The sequence below is a fragment of the Aphis gossypii genome, chromosome 1 (genome assembly GCF_020184175.1).
Source record: "Aphis gossypii isolate Hap1 chromosome 1, ASM2018417v2, whole genome shotgun sequence".
Lineage (NCBI taxonomy): Eukaryota > Metazoa > Arthropoda > Insecta > Hemiptera > Aphididae > Aphis > Aphis gossypii.
The window spans coordinates 73,060,358-73,076,356 of record NC_065530.1 but is presented as its reverse complement, the minus strand read 5'-3'; the positions used below and the strand labels follow the sequence as shown (position 1 = coordinate 73,076,356).

Sequence of the window (15,999 nt, the reverse complement as noted above, 5' to 3'; positions counted from 1 at the left end):
CCTACATAATCGGTAAAGTCTTTCCCATTTTAGTCGCGTGTAACTTGTACCTTGAGTAGGTCACAGTAATGGATGTGTTTAATTATTTGAATTCAATAATAAATTATTGCGTCGAAAAATGGTCTTGAGATGAAACCATGTGTCAAACTTTATTTCTATACGTATTTACAACTTATTAATAAATAATTTTTCTTATCAAATTCATAGAAATACTTTTTGTTTTCAATAAAATCGTATTACAAATCGTGTATTATACTTTCAAACGTTAGATTTAATAATTAAATGTTTTATGAGCAACAAAAGTGTTTACAAATTTTCTTGATTTTAATGAATTTCGTAAAAGTGACGGTTGTATAAATATTAAAATACTTAATATATATTAAATTAATTTCTGAAACAACAACTTATAAAAAACAATGTACTTAGTTGTACAAATATATAGGTTTTTTTACTTATAAGCCAAAACTATATAATCATAAATTTAAATTTAAAAAAAAATCAATTTGTGTTTATCAATAGCTTAAAAAAAAACACAATATTTTAAAATGTATACCAAGTCTGAAAAAATGCTAGTAAAAATATTTATTGAAAATATCAAATAACTATCTAAATTATGTTTATAAGTATAATAATTTTACTAGTGAATAAAAATACTAATAAATTAATGCATAATATTATTATGTTATAAACTATAGGTACTATAACTATACGTCTATACATACTATTATAGCTTTCAAAAATGCAACATAAATCTTTGAGCTTAATAAAATTTGAGTTGTGTACCTATCCGTGGGTTTGCCTATTCATTATATTTATAGACCATTAAAAAAAAAAAAACCTAAATAAAAAATATTAAAAAATATTCTAAATAAAGACTCAAGATACCACACAAAGAGCTGATACAATAAAAAAATTATTTTACAAAGATTCGGTGATTTATTAAAATTAAAAATAATCTAACTTTAAAAACTGAACACAGATAGGTATAATACTAGACAAATTGATAACATCAAAGTACCATCCATGCACGAATAATTAACAAAATTCACATGCTTTTAGTTCAACTTAACTACTTAAGAATTTTAACTATTATTTTGTTAATTTTCTAACTATTTATTATATTTATATTTTAAAATGTGATTTCCATGGTTGAATATTAAAATGGATATTATACAATCAAAGTAGATCCAGGTCTTTTAGTTAGAAAAGAAGAACATGTTATGCTTTATACGACGGTTAAAGCGCAAAGGATACACTGTTTTATTTTTTATTATGATAGTACAACCTATAAACATACCTATAGTAACCTTGTATCCTTGTGACTAAGTTAACTCTTTGATTGTTTTTTTCTCGTATACCTATGGTGTCAAATGATACTAACTATATTCAAATACCTAGTTCATTAAAACTCATAATTTTATTTATATACTAGCCGAGGGTATTTTTTCTCTAGAAGTCGGTTTTCAAAAAATAATATTAACCTATTGAAATAGGTATGTAGTATGGGTATTATAATTGTATAAATAAGAAATTAAGATAGAAAATATAAGAAAATAACAATAAGATGACAATAGAAATTATGAAAATTATTTATTATTTATCATTTATTTTTCTCCATAAGGTCCTGGCATATTATTATGTCTATTTCCAACACTATTTGTTAAACATCTGTTATTACATTTTTTATTAAGCCACTCTTCAAATCTGAAATAAAAATAATTTACATTAATTTAAAAATAAAAAAAATAATTATTAATTATTAATTATAATTTATCGATTTTGTAATACATATTATTATGTAGTTTCATACTTTCTATCGGTTGTTTTATCTACATCATAAGAAACTATTGATTTTTAATTTAAAGTTAAATATCTTTGATTTTTGTAGTCATTAATTTTAGTATTCTGTAAGGTTATTTTGGTATTTATTTTACCCTTGAAAATATTTGCAAATTTATTCCACAATGTTAGAGTTATCTGTAGTTATATATGAAATTTAAATTATTTAATAGTGAATCAAAAATGAAATAAAAAATACCTTCTCATTACTATCGTCAATTAGTATTATTTCTTTTTTTCGTGTGTTTAGTCATTTTTAAAAAAAAAACATTATTTATTTGACCCACATCATCAATAACAGCGTTTATATCTGTATGTATATAATATATTTTTTTTTTTTTTGCAAAATATAGACTTGGTAATTTTTTATATATTTTATAATTTCATACTTATAAATATTTGATTTTCTAAATTTTGAATTAAGTTTATTTTGATGAATTCAATAATTTCAATGTCCTTTTCTTCAATTCATTTAAATTCTTTTTTCAATCTAAAGAAATTATATTAATAGGTACTTCTTTTTTAATTTAATTAATAACTACCAATTTTTTTTTACATATTCGCTTCAGGAATAACAGAATTTATTATTATATGTGGTGCATTTGTTATAACTAAATTATTTTGGTATTTATATTCACCAATTTCGACGTTACTAATAGTTATAATATCATTTTTTCCCCTTCAAAATTATTAATATTTTCATTCCACAAATTTAATACAATGTGCATTTAATTTATTAATTATTAATATTAATATCTGGTATTTTAGTAATTGTCTGTTATTATCATTCCTAATTATGTTTTATAAATAGACTATTGATTTATATTTAAAAAATGTATACTGTTTTTAATCCTTCATCAATCAAATTGATTTTTTGTTTTGTATATGTTTCACCATTTGAAGTCGATATTTCTGTTTGTTCTTTAAGGTCATTAATTATTGCAAAAATATCTCTAAAAAAAGTTTTATAATTATCATAATTTTTTCCAAACTTATCTTTTTAAATTTATTTTACCGATGATTGTATATTTGTATTATTCATTTTATTAAAGATTGTATGAATTTTTGTGAATTTATATTCTTTTGTATTTTGTTCTCGGACTAGTGTGTAATTCTTTTTTTTCCATTCAAAATATACCACTGTGATAAGCTGTAATTAAATATTATCAATTATCAAATTAAAATCAAAATATATTAATTTGTATTTATATTTACTTTTTTACTTCATATAAATTTGGATTTATTAAAAATTTTTTGAGTATTATAATTTTAAACTTTTTATTCCATAATAATTAGAAACTTTGATATTTTTTGAAACAATTATGTCATTTCTATCACCTTCAAAATTGTCGATTTTATGTGAATTCCATAATATCAATGACATCTAAGAAGATTTATCGATAATAATTGATAATAAGGAATAACAATATCTTTTATAACAACAGATAATTTCTTTTTACCTTTGAATATGTATCATTAACCATTTCAATTTTCTTCCTTTTTAATTGCATTCCAGCATTTGACAAAGATATTATTATACATCCCATATTATTAATAACGCCAATTATATCTGAAATTTTAGAATATTAATAAATTGATATCTTGAGTATAAATTAATATTATTAATATTAATAACCTATCAATGTATTTTTATCAATTTTTGATAGTTTATTTAGTTTGATAAAATTATAATCAAATTTTTTATATAGAATTATCTTCCTCATTTGCTATCTTGATTTCTGATTTTTCTGTTACTAATATTTCAAAATCATGTTTTAATTTTTAAAGCTTGAATTTTTTTTCCTCATCACACAATTTTTTACATGATAAACATCCTGAATCTAAATTATGGGATTTATTAATGAAATTAAATAATTAAAAAAAACATATAATATACTTTAATTTACTTAATGTACCTTCAACCAACAATAATAATAATTAATAGTTACTCAATACCCATGGAAACCATTCAAAATTCAAAAAAAAATCTCAAAATCCCCATTTTTAATAATTTTTCTTTTCCACATAATAATAATATAATATCTATACAGTTAATAATTGAAATCTAAAAAATATAATAAATACCTATATAATATTTCAATTATTTTATATTTAGCAACATAAAATAAACTTGATGTATTTTCATCCAACAATAATAATAATTAATAGTTACTCATGGAAACCATTCAAAATTTAATTCAAAAATCAAAAAAAAATCTCAAAATCTCCGTTTTCACACCTAAATGTGGCGTCCTGACGCAAATATAATGGACGATACGTTCTTCTCGAAGAAAAAAATGTATTAAAAAAAAAAAAAAATTAAATCAATCTAATATGTTTTAAGAAATATGGTCACAATGATCATTTTATTATATAGATATTCTACTAGTATTCTATAAGTTAAGATACAAAATAATCTTACTTATCATATACATATAAAATTTTTTTTTTTTCAAATTTAAATATAAAATTTGAAAAAAAAAGTTTAATTTAGAATACACATGATGTACTCATTTACAACATACCTATATGAATACACTAAGTTGCATGTTTGTGTAACAGAAATACTGACGCTTTTGCTTTCAAACAATTTCCTTTAATTTGATGAGAACTCGTGGGTTCTAATAATTAGAATTGTATTAAAAACTTAACTAATAAGTCATATTATCTAAAATTTTTACACTCAATCACAATAAGTGTTGTTCATTTTCATGTCTAATGAAACAAAACAAAATATTTCAAATCAGCATTTTAATACCGATTGGGCACTAATATGATGTGTATGCCATCGAGTATTGAAAATTTATTATTTTATACTAAATATTTCAACGAAGTAAAGGATATTAAGAAATACATTTGTAAGAAAAACATACATTTTGGATATTTTATTTATTAAACATTATTGATCATTATTTCACTAGTAATTAATAACCATAATAATTAATAACACGTGAATTATATTAAGATATGACCCCATTTGTTATCCACCTAAGGTCGAAATACCTATAAATTGTGGTCCGCAGAACTAGGGTCGTCAATGGTTTTTTTAAAGCCAACAGCAGGCCAGTGGTGTGTACGGTCAGGGTCAGAACGTCATACGCTGAGCGCGGGACCACTGAAGTGCGTTAGTTGCATCCTAGGGCGCACACAACACGGAGGGAGCCGGAGGGAGTGCGTCTGTCGATGCGCCACCCGTGTTAAGAACGTTCCAGTCTGCGTTGAATGTCGCGTGCAAACAGGTGCGAGAATTTCGCTGCCGATGACTTGAAAACGCATACAAAACGTAAGTTGATACGTCATTTTACAAGTATAAAAATATTTCAAATAATAAATTAAATGCATATTAGTCATCTAACTTAATATATTATCAAATGATTTTTCAAGTTTCATTATTTTCTTATTAATTTTTTTAGACATGGATAAAAATAATGTAACTCTTGTTTTATTTCAAATATTTATCAAACGCATTATGAGTAGATGATGTTCGTATAAAATATAATATGACAAAAATGTTGATATAGTAATTGTTTTATGAATAAATTATGTTTGATATAACTACCTAACTATCGCGTTTTCTCGAACTATCAGGTATTAATTTGCTAATAATGTAAACTGTTACTTTATTGACTGATTTTTATGACTGAATTTAATATATATATTTTTTTTTATGTAGTTTTAATAAAATTTTGATATTTAAACTGATTAAAATAAAGTATTAAATATTGTTTAGATTTTGTTTTAATAACGTTAGTTAATCTATTTTATTTTTTTTTATCTATATAGAAAATGTTTAGTTATTGTTTCATCGTAAAACAAACTGTAGGATGTATGTAAATCATAAAATATAGAATAATTATACAATTTATATATAATAAAATACATTATTATTACTTCGCTTAATAAGCTATTTTAAGTATTTATTGTCAAATCAATGGTGTAACTTAAGCTGATTGAATGCTTAATACTTAGTCAGTTTATAGATTGGAATTATTAAAAGTTGCGTTTGTAATAAAAATGTATAAGAAAAAATAATTTATCTTTAAACAATACAAATAAATTACTTTTATATCATTGTCTTACCATTGATCCTTTGAACAATGCTATTTGACATGAATTCAACTTAGAATAAGTCTTACATATTTCATTTACACGCTTATAATCTTCCTGTATGAATGTATGATATACAATACCTCGTATTATGGGAAATATTAAATATCCCAACATTTTGTTCTTTTGTTTTTATTTTTAATTAAATCTATAAAGCATATTTTAATTTAAAGATTATAAAATATTATAAATTTAACAATTAGATAATATTAGAGACCCGGTATTTTCTTGGTAAATATAATATTACGTTTTACTGATAGTTGTTTATACAATTTATTATTTTAGAATAATTTAAAGATAATTTTTGTACTAAATTAAAAATAAATAAAAAAGATGAAAATAAGTAAATTGTATTATGATAAGTTTTCATACATTATAAGTATATATAGTAATTCAAGCATTGTTTGTATAAGTGATCGGAAGTTATAAGAATATACCTTAATAAAATTATGATCTAATACATTTAGTATTTATATATACAATTATTATATAAAAATTGATGGAATTAATAAAATTATTACTCATTTAAATCAAACTTATCCTATATGAATACTTAACTATCCACAACTTTTAGCATACTACTTTAAGCATATTTTGATGATATATATGGGTATATCATGTTTTTTTTTTTTGTTGTTGTTTCCTTATCAATGGGATTAAAATTAATAGAACTTACCTTAATTAGCTTAATATTTTTATATTTTTTTCTTATAATAATTTTTACTTTCAATATCTAATAAATACTAGTTAATTTTTTTTCCTGTAATATACATTTAGGTATACGGATATAAAAATGACTTTTGTGGGATCTTGTATTAAATTAAAAAAATTAAAAACCTATAGAAAAATATCTAAATTTGAAAATTGTTTGTGTTAAAAAATGATAACAAAAATAATTAAAAACTAATAAAGAACCTTGTATTCTATTTTTAAATGAATGGTATTAAATAAAAAATTCTTATGAATTTCAAATTACAAAATGATTTACTAATTTTTACGGTTTTTATGAATTTTTTGAAAATACTATAAACGCTTGTAAACAAATATTGTAAGTATACATTTTTGATAATTTTAACTAAAAACTAACAAATTATGAGGAGGTTTGTATAAAGTTATTTTTTATTTTATTTAACCTTGTTTTTACGCAGTAAAATATATTTAATCGATATTTATAAAAACAAAATTGAAAATTTCTTATGTTATAAAAATTTAAAAATATTTGAAATATTTTGATAATTTTATCGTAAATAAAAATAATATAAAAATGTAGTTGACATTTCAAATATTTACGATCACCTATTTATTTTTAGAACGATTTTGTTGAACATTTTTTAAAAATGTCTGTTTTTCCTTAAATTGTTGTCGGTTTTACCCGATTAAAAAAAAAAGTACTGGAAATTTTATCAACAGCTTATTGTTTACTTAGAAAAAAAAACATGGTCAAGTGGATCTCACTCTGCTGTACATCATATGCTGTGTGAATCACTATTATATATAAGAATGTTAAATTTGAATCCAATAATAGGTAGGTATATGAAAAACGATTCTGAACGGAGATGATTTGCCAGCCTAGGATATAATATACATATAAAATATATTATATTTTAAAATGAGTGGTGGAAAAGGTGGTTTATGTTTTATGACATATATATCCCAAAATTAAATCTTGTACAGAAAATTTCAATTTAAACAACTGGTATATATTTTAAGTTTCTACGAAAAGTTATTTTTAACTATAACAAAAATCTAAAATTATTTGCTTGTAAACAATCGTTATATTTTACACGTAAATATTTGATTTCGTAAAAATTTGAATTCTAGATGAAATGTATTTTTAGCCAACACTCAACTTATATTAAAATTATTGTAAACCAAACTTCTAGAAAATCTTTCATTAAATTCAACTCTTAACTATTTGTACAAAAAATTTTTATGAATACAACTACAAAATTATTTGCAAATATTCATGATTTTGATGAATTTTGTCAATATTTGAACTTCAAAAGCTAATAAAAATTGTGCCTATGTATTTTTATAATTTATGAATCGCTATAAGATTAACTCATGAAGAACTTTGTAATAAAACGATATTTCAAATGCCTATAAATAGACATAAGTAAGCGAAATATTTTTGACTAAATTATGTAAAATAAATACCAATCTAAATAACTGGTGAAATTGTCAAGTATCTACAACTTATACTTTATGAATAATAACAACTATTTATAATCGTTTGAGGATAAATAGTTATAATAACGTGATTTCATAAAAATTTAAAATTCAGACGCTCATAACATTTTTTCTTATAATGACGATTCGAATTTTCTCTATAGCTATTTGAAGGAAAACTTAAAGAAAACATTGTCTTACATTTTTTAACCTTAAATATAAATACAAAATAACTTATGAATTTTCAACTACAACATTACTTGCAAATTTTAGCGATTTTGACATACTCTGTAAAAGTTTGAACATTAAACGCTTATAAAAAAAAAATTGTGACAAACGGTTTTTAATATTTTTAACAATAAAAACAGCTTATAAGAAACATTGTAGCTATTAAATTAAATTTTTTTGGTATCCAAAATTTCAGAAAATTTCAGTTATCTATAAAAACCTAGTTAAAAAAAGAGCCAAAATATAATTGTGTATAGATAATGCTAAAATACAAATTTGGTAAAAATGTCATGTTCACTTGAGTTACAACTATAAAAAAATCGATTTTATTGAAAAAACTAGTTTCGCGTAAAAATTCTTGATTTTCCGTTCCTTTTTTGTGGTTTTTACCGATTTTTTTGAAAAATTGTAGAAACCTCTTACTTTTGACTTTTATGGTGCACCAAAGATATTCACTTTCACTTTGCATTGGAAGCCACCCCTGAAGTTTGAAATTGAAGCATTATTTTGACAAGTTATGCTGTATACAGACACAAAAAAACACATATCATTATAAAATCAATGCATTTATTACTTTGTTCAGAATCTAAAAAACCAGAAATTAAATTAATTGCATTTGAAATAAATCAGTACATTGATAGCACAGCTTAGTCGTTTTATGGATCGAAGAACTTTAATACATACAACATACCTATCTATGTATCTCTATCATTTTCAATTTGAAAGTAATATACATTTTAAGTGGAAAAATCATATCAAAGCTGAAATGTCAACTGGAGTAGACAAAACAGATTTTAATTTTAATAAGGTACCTACAAATTATGTTAGGGACGTTACGTGAATAAACGTCAGACTAATATATAATATACATGATACATAAAGTATACTCAATGGGTATACTAAGCTATACAGGGTTAATCTTAGATCTTAACAGTAAGATTCAATATTCTAAAAAGAATTAATATTTTTAAAAATGTTATTTTACCTAATGTATAGTTAAAAATAATCAAGAGTATAATATTGTTTTCAAAAATTCTCCATTATAATGAAGTCAAATTTCGCAGGAAAAATTATTTATAAGTGTACTTTTTAAATATGAGTGTTTGCAGTAAAATAATTACCCTTTTTACGTAAATGTATATTATTATTATATCTGTATGAAAAATGAATAATATAACTCTTGTAACAGAATAACTTCTCTTTATATTTCATTTTTAGAAAGATTTTTTTTCATGTCCAACTGTTTTACCTTTATGTTACATGCAATTAGTTTTAAAAGTAATGTAGATAATTATAGTTTTTAATACATGAATTATAGTTAGGTATTTTTATTAAATTTTTATTGAATTCTTATCTATAAATAATGTATATAAAAATAAATTATATAAATACAATTATTCATGTTTTTAGGTCTATTGCATTTTTCACAATAATTAGTAAAAATGTCATTATAAATAAAACGTGTAAATTAAATAAAAAAAGTCATCATAAGTATTTAAAACTGGAATTAAAAAAATTTAATGATAAGGCACATACATTTTTTACAAGTGATCAAAGTTGAAATTTTATAGACATTGGATGTTTAGATAAAATTTAATGATTTGTTCACAATCATATTTTGTTATTTCATTGCAATTCAAAAAATATTAACCATTGAAACTTGAAACATTGTATTTAACTTAAATTTTCATTTTCTAAATACAATTATTTATTTCTAGATATTAAGATTAATTATCTATAAATCTATTGGTTAAGAATAAAAATTATATGTATTTGCATATTTTTATTTTATTAAATAGTAGCAAGATACCACATATTTTAGCTTAATGAGTGGTAGGTATGCAAAATTTGATTTTATATATTTAGAACATACCTAGTTCATAACATTTAAATAAAAAATATAACGTTTATGTTTGAAAAAAAAATAGTAATGATATTACTTAACTTAATATTTGTTTACATATCGGTTATTTTTACTCTAAAATTGATAATGTTTTGTAGATAAAGCTCGTGAAATAGTATGATGTAAATATCAATTTTTGTAAAACCTATATTGTGACTTACTATACATTATTCTTTGACAAATAAACAATGACATTTTTCTTTATACTAGAACACATTTTCTGAAAACTGCGAGGAGCGTATTTTAATTTTAAAATTCATCTAAGTCTTAAATAGCTAAATGTAACTTACCAGATAATACTTATTATCCAATATTATAAAAATATACCAATCGTTTTTATTTGGAACACAAACAAGCTTTTTATTTAAATGAATATTTTATTTTTCAATAAATACGATGAAATCAAGGATTTGTCATTAAATTAAATTTAGTACATCCGTTCCTGTGACTTCCCAATAATGAAAAATACTTGATGCACACAATTCAGCAAAACAATTTTCCTACTTTTTTAAATTATATTGGTCATATATTTTGTTTTTTTTTTTATAATATGATACAGTTTTTTTTTACATTATTGTCGTTGTCACATGCATTTATTACATTTTTATTTATCATTTATATTTGCTTATCGTTACAGCAATACTCGAATGTAATATAACATCAATTATACTAAGTCACTATAAAGTATAGGATAAATAAGGTTTAGTATTAACAATAAAAATAAATGGAAAATAAATGTTATTTTATTTTTCATTTTTTCGATTTTCTAACAGTTACTCCTCTCACATATGGATTCAATTCGACGAATTTTACCCTTATAGTTTATTGGAAAATTTATGTTATAAATATAATCATGGTTAAAAAAAATTATATAGGTAATAGGTGTATAATATTATATTTTATTCTTCTATTAAAATGATTAAATACTTTCAAAAGTTTTAACAATTTTAAAACCATTGTTTATGTCAATTCTGGGTGTTGACAAGATAATTAGTTAAGTTTATTTTAAACTTTAAAGTTAACGAGTACCTATTATTTATAATTACCTAACAAAATCAATTATGAATTAATCAGTAAATTTGACTCATCCCTGTCAAATGTTTTACTGTGACCTATTGTCTACTGTATATATGTACAAATTATTATGAATTATGCTTACTTTAGATTGAACAATTGATATTTTTTCTTTATAATTAACTTTTATCCTAATTAATAAAGTATATCCAAAATATAATCAACTATTTATTGCCACGTTTAATTATTAAATTTGTCTATAGTTTATAATTTATAAATACTCAATAGGTATATATCATGTCATAATTAGAACAGTCACTTGTTACAAATAATTTAATGAACATCACGGTAAATTCTAAGATACGTAGGTCGATAAATTTTACCGACAAAATCATAAACTACACCGTTCAAATTCCAAGTATATTAAGTACGCATATTTACGATTGATGTCAACAAGATAAATAGATAATGTAGAAATTATAGGAGAATTGTAATACATTATACTATTATAGTATTATTGTTTATACGCGCAAAACTCGTAATATAATCAGTATTTAATAACTAATTTAATTTGTATTATTAAAAATGTTACAGTGTTATTTTTAATGTAGTTAATTCATAATTCTTGGACAATCAATTTTGTCTTCAAATAAAAATAAATGCATTTTTGCTATATTATTTAACCTAAAAAAGAATAATAACCAATGCTATATAAAATATAATATTATTCCTTTTATGACAGCGCTAAATAATTAGTATGTTTTTCATAAATATTATATTATATTTTATACATTATTTTAACCTATAATCCTACAAAAAAAATAAAATATTTAATTTTTTTTTTTATACATTGAAAAATTTTTTTTGATATTTTACATCTTAAAAAACAATGAAAAAATTAAACAATGATGAATTTGTTTTTTTAGATATTCAATATAGGTTATAATACTTAATATAATTAACATTTTATACAATTTAATTAAAAACAAAAATTTTTAATTCATTGATTTCCTACGAACTATTTAATTATATAATTATTAATTACATACAAAAAATATAAAATCATAATATTATCATAGTTTAATTTTTATTTAGCTTCTCATTATCAGTGATAGCAATAAAATATATAAATCAATCTTTGTCAGTGATTTGTGATTGCTAATTATTTTGTATTATACCTTTTTAGTTTAGACATATTTTCATTATTACTTTCTTCAACATATTTTATAAAACTATCTATTGTGCTTTTTTGTTACATTTGATTTTACAATTTCAAACCAAACTCTACACCTGCTAAAAAATAATTTTAAATTATATAACTATTGACTTTTAAAAAATATATATTATTTAAAAGTTCGCCGAGTTGGCCTTAGAAAATATGAACATATAAAAACGAGAAAAATGATAAAGGAATTATTTTAATTTCTTATGAGAGGCATACAACTAGTACTTGTATTAATGTAAGTCCTATGCAATTTTTTTTTTTTTTTTTGCAACGACTATACTTTATAAGTGCAAAGAGTTTTATTTTTTCAACGGACTAAAGATGAGTCGACATTTTTGTAAAAGAATATACCAACAGATACCCACTTCAAGCGTGAGAAGTATGGAGAAACTACTTGACGGATAATTATATCTCTGTAGGTACAGGCAAACGTGACTTCAATGATTGTACGATGCTCTATGTATGAAAAAATATTCTACCAACCTTAATGCATTTTATGTATATTATTATATAAAACAAAAAAATTTTTTGTATTTTCATAAGGATCCAACGGGTTAATAATTTTATATTTTTATAAGTGCATTACTTTCTCTCGAATACATGTTTGTATTTTTTACTTTTACAATTCTATATTATAGCGGTTGATTTGTAAAACTCAACATTAAAATAAGATATACATTTTGTTTATTTATTTAATGTTTAATAATATGTATGAGATATTGTTTTAGTTTTATTCCCTTAACCTAAATGGACCACTATCGTAAAGTTTATTAAAATGGAAATATTATCAAGTTTATAAAGTTATACATAACTCATACACAACACTCAAACGACCGTTAAAATTTTATTTATTTGTTGGTGAACTGTGTATTGTCTATAAATTGTATACATTATTTAGTACCTTTTACATTATAAATACGTATAAATCAATAATAATTATAATGTTCACTGACAAGTTGAATAGGATTGAATCTTTATAAGTCTGATTGTTCACATAAATAAGTAATGGTCATTTAATCAAAATAAAAAGTTACAATAACTATAAAAAATAATGTGTAAAGCTATGAAATTATATGTATTAGATATAAAAATACTAATATACATGTTTTAATTCTGGTAGGCACAGAAAAGGTTCAATCTCTTCAGAATTTAATGAAGCCTTTTCAACAGTATGAATATTTTGTTATGTAACTATAATTTTTTACGTACAAAAATAATAGTTTTTAATTGTTCAATATATTTATTACCTATACATATAATTAAGTACCTATACAGAGAAAGAAGTATACAAAAATAAAAACAAATAATGATTGACTGTATTTTTAACATTTAATAATAACTTATGAAAATTGGAGTATTATCCATATTCATGAGATCTAGCTAGCAGTTTCACTGAAACAGTAATCAGTGATTTATAAATTTTCTTTCTATGAAACATTAAATTATACCCTAATATTAATTATTACATAGTATTATATTAAAGACAAATAATTTATATTCAATTAACTGCTTTTTAGATACATAAAGGTGGTTACTTAATAATAAATTTACCATACGATAAAATATAAAATAGAATATAACATGTATATAAGAACTCTTTTTTTTTAATATAATACTTTTATATAATTTTATAGTAAAAAAGATAATGCTTGATTAATTAATAATGGTCATAAACTAAAAGTCGCTGTGAACCCCTATTCAACACAAGTCGCGTTTTACGCTTCATGTCGTCCTTTAATTATAGGTACCTCACAGACACTAGCAGATAGTCAGTACATTGGACCATGGGACAATTTTTAAATAATATAATATGAATAAAATAACTAAAAAATTAATGTTTGCGAATAAATTTAAAATAAAACAATAACGACTGAAATGTTAAAAAAATTTCCAACTGCAACATTATTTTTTTATTCAATGCAATTATTTGTTTGGTGGGATTAAAAAGTATTTAAAATATTAAACTAAATTCGTATATACCGATTATAGACAGTTTAAGCGTATGTATATTGTTACAATAATGTTTACTTACATCGTCAAATAGTAAATATAATATCTATTTAATATTTATGGAGAAATATAATGAATATTTTATTATACATTAATTCAAGTTTATACTTAAAATCATTCATAAAAAAAAGAAAATTTAAATAGATTATAATTACTAATTTTGGACTATATTATTATTATGTTAAGTTAAACAAAGCTAAACATGTTCTAAATTCTGATTAAAGCAAATTATATTAGTTTTTGGTAGATATATCTATTATTTTAATTATTATTCGATAAATAATATATTTGTACACATTTTTTAACTATAAAAAATACCCGTAAATACATTTATATAGTAAGCGTACTTTAATCAAGGTTCGCTCATAAACAGTTTCCAAATCCGATGGTTTCGAATTTAATATTATTTATTTATTGATTCTGGATGAACAAACAACTCGTTTGGTATCAATATGATACTATTCGTTAAAACAAATATTAATTTTTACGTTCTATTGAGTGTACATAATAACTATTTACAACAAGAGACAAGATAAATAAATTTAATATCTTTTCTCTACATTCGAAGAAATCATTGTCTAAGCAACACATATCTCTATACAATTTTTTTCTATAAACCAAATTGTTGCATAAGAAAAATTCTAAATACGACACTGTGCAGTATTCATCCGGAAATCATCACATCATATCCGATGGTTTTTACGGAAGCTAGTTCTTCGATCAATAAAAATACTGATATGGCTCAATAGCTACACGAGCCGTGACCGGAATTTTACAATCACGCATACTATAACATTTCAAAAAAAAAATTACGATTATATTATAATGGACGCACGACTAACCCGAGTGTATAGATCAAAGACGAATACATTATTATTATTACTATTATTATGTGTACATAAATAATGTGACTTTATTTTGCTTCGATACGCACGTGACCATCGTTATTTCGAACACGAGTGAGATGCTCTTACATTGGTCCACGAAAGTGCAGTATACTTGATCCACAGAATTTCTAATGGTCTATTTTTGTACCATTACATGATAAAAATGTATCGTTTCATATAAGTAGTCTACAATAAAATACCAGTACAGTCATGATAATCAAATTCCAAAAAAGTGATAACCAACATAAAAATGAATATTGAATAATTTTAAAGATGAAATTTATATTTTAAAATTATTAAAATAATGAACCTCATATTAAACCGTTAAAACGATCCAAACGAATAACATCTAGTCATGGGGGGAGACATTGGGGGTGAACATTTGCATTGTACTCAATTTTACACATAATTTATGTCATAAAACTAAAGACTCACAAATGATAATATATCCATCAAGGTTATTTTCATATTTTCACCTGGAAATTAATCCAATTTTAAATAACAGCAAAAAACAATATTTTGAATTCTGAGCGGAGCGATGAATTTATTAATTTTAAAATCGCGCGTGGGTGTGTGTTGTATAGCATAGGACTTGAAAATTATAGAAGCTTAAATAG

General features: G+C 22.3%; 1 protein-coding gene and 1 long non-coding RNA gene across 9 annotated transcripts in view; one reads left to right on the top strand and one right to left on the bottom strand.

Annotated features, from left to right (window-relative positions):
- Positions 1-1,504: 1,504 nt before the first annotated feature.
- LOC126549103 (uncharacterized) lies at positions 1,505-2,983 on the bottom strand. The gene is made up of 4 exons (XR_007603255.1): positions 2,855-2,983; positions 2,681-2,792; positions 2,229-2,329; positions 1,505-1,704 (listed from the first exon to the last, which is right to left on the bottom strand). It is a non-coding gene; the product is annotated as an uncharacterized LOC126549103 (long non-coding RNA).
- Positions 2,984-4,958: 1,975 nt separating this feature from the next.
- LOC114125641 (rhodopsin-like) overlaps positions 4,959-15,999 on the top strand; it is a 47,341-nt gene continuing 36,300 nt past the window's right edge. For 5 of the 8 annotated variants that reach the window (XM_050197218.1, XM_027989384.2, XM_050197217.1 and 2 more), the window contains exon 1: positions 4,963-5,122. The gene's annotated coding sequence lies outside the window, so the exon portion shown is untranslated. Of the gene's footprint in view, positions 5,123-15,999 lie in introns of all 8 variants that reach the window. The other 3 variants (XM_050197220.1, XM_050197219.1, XM_027989385.2) reach the window with 1 other exon arrangement.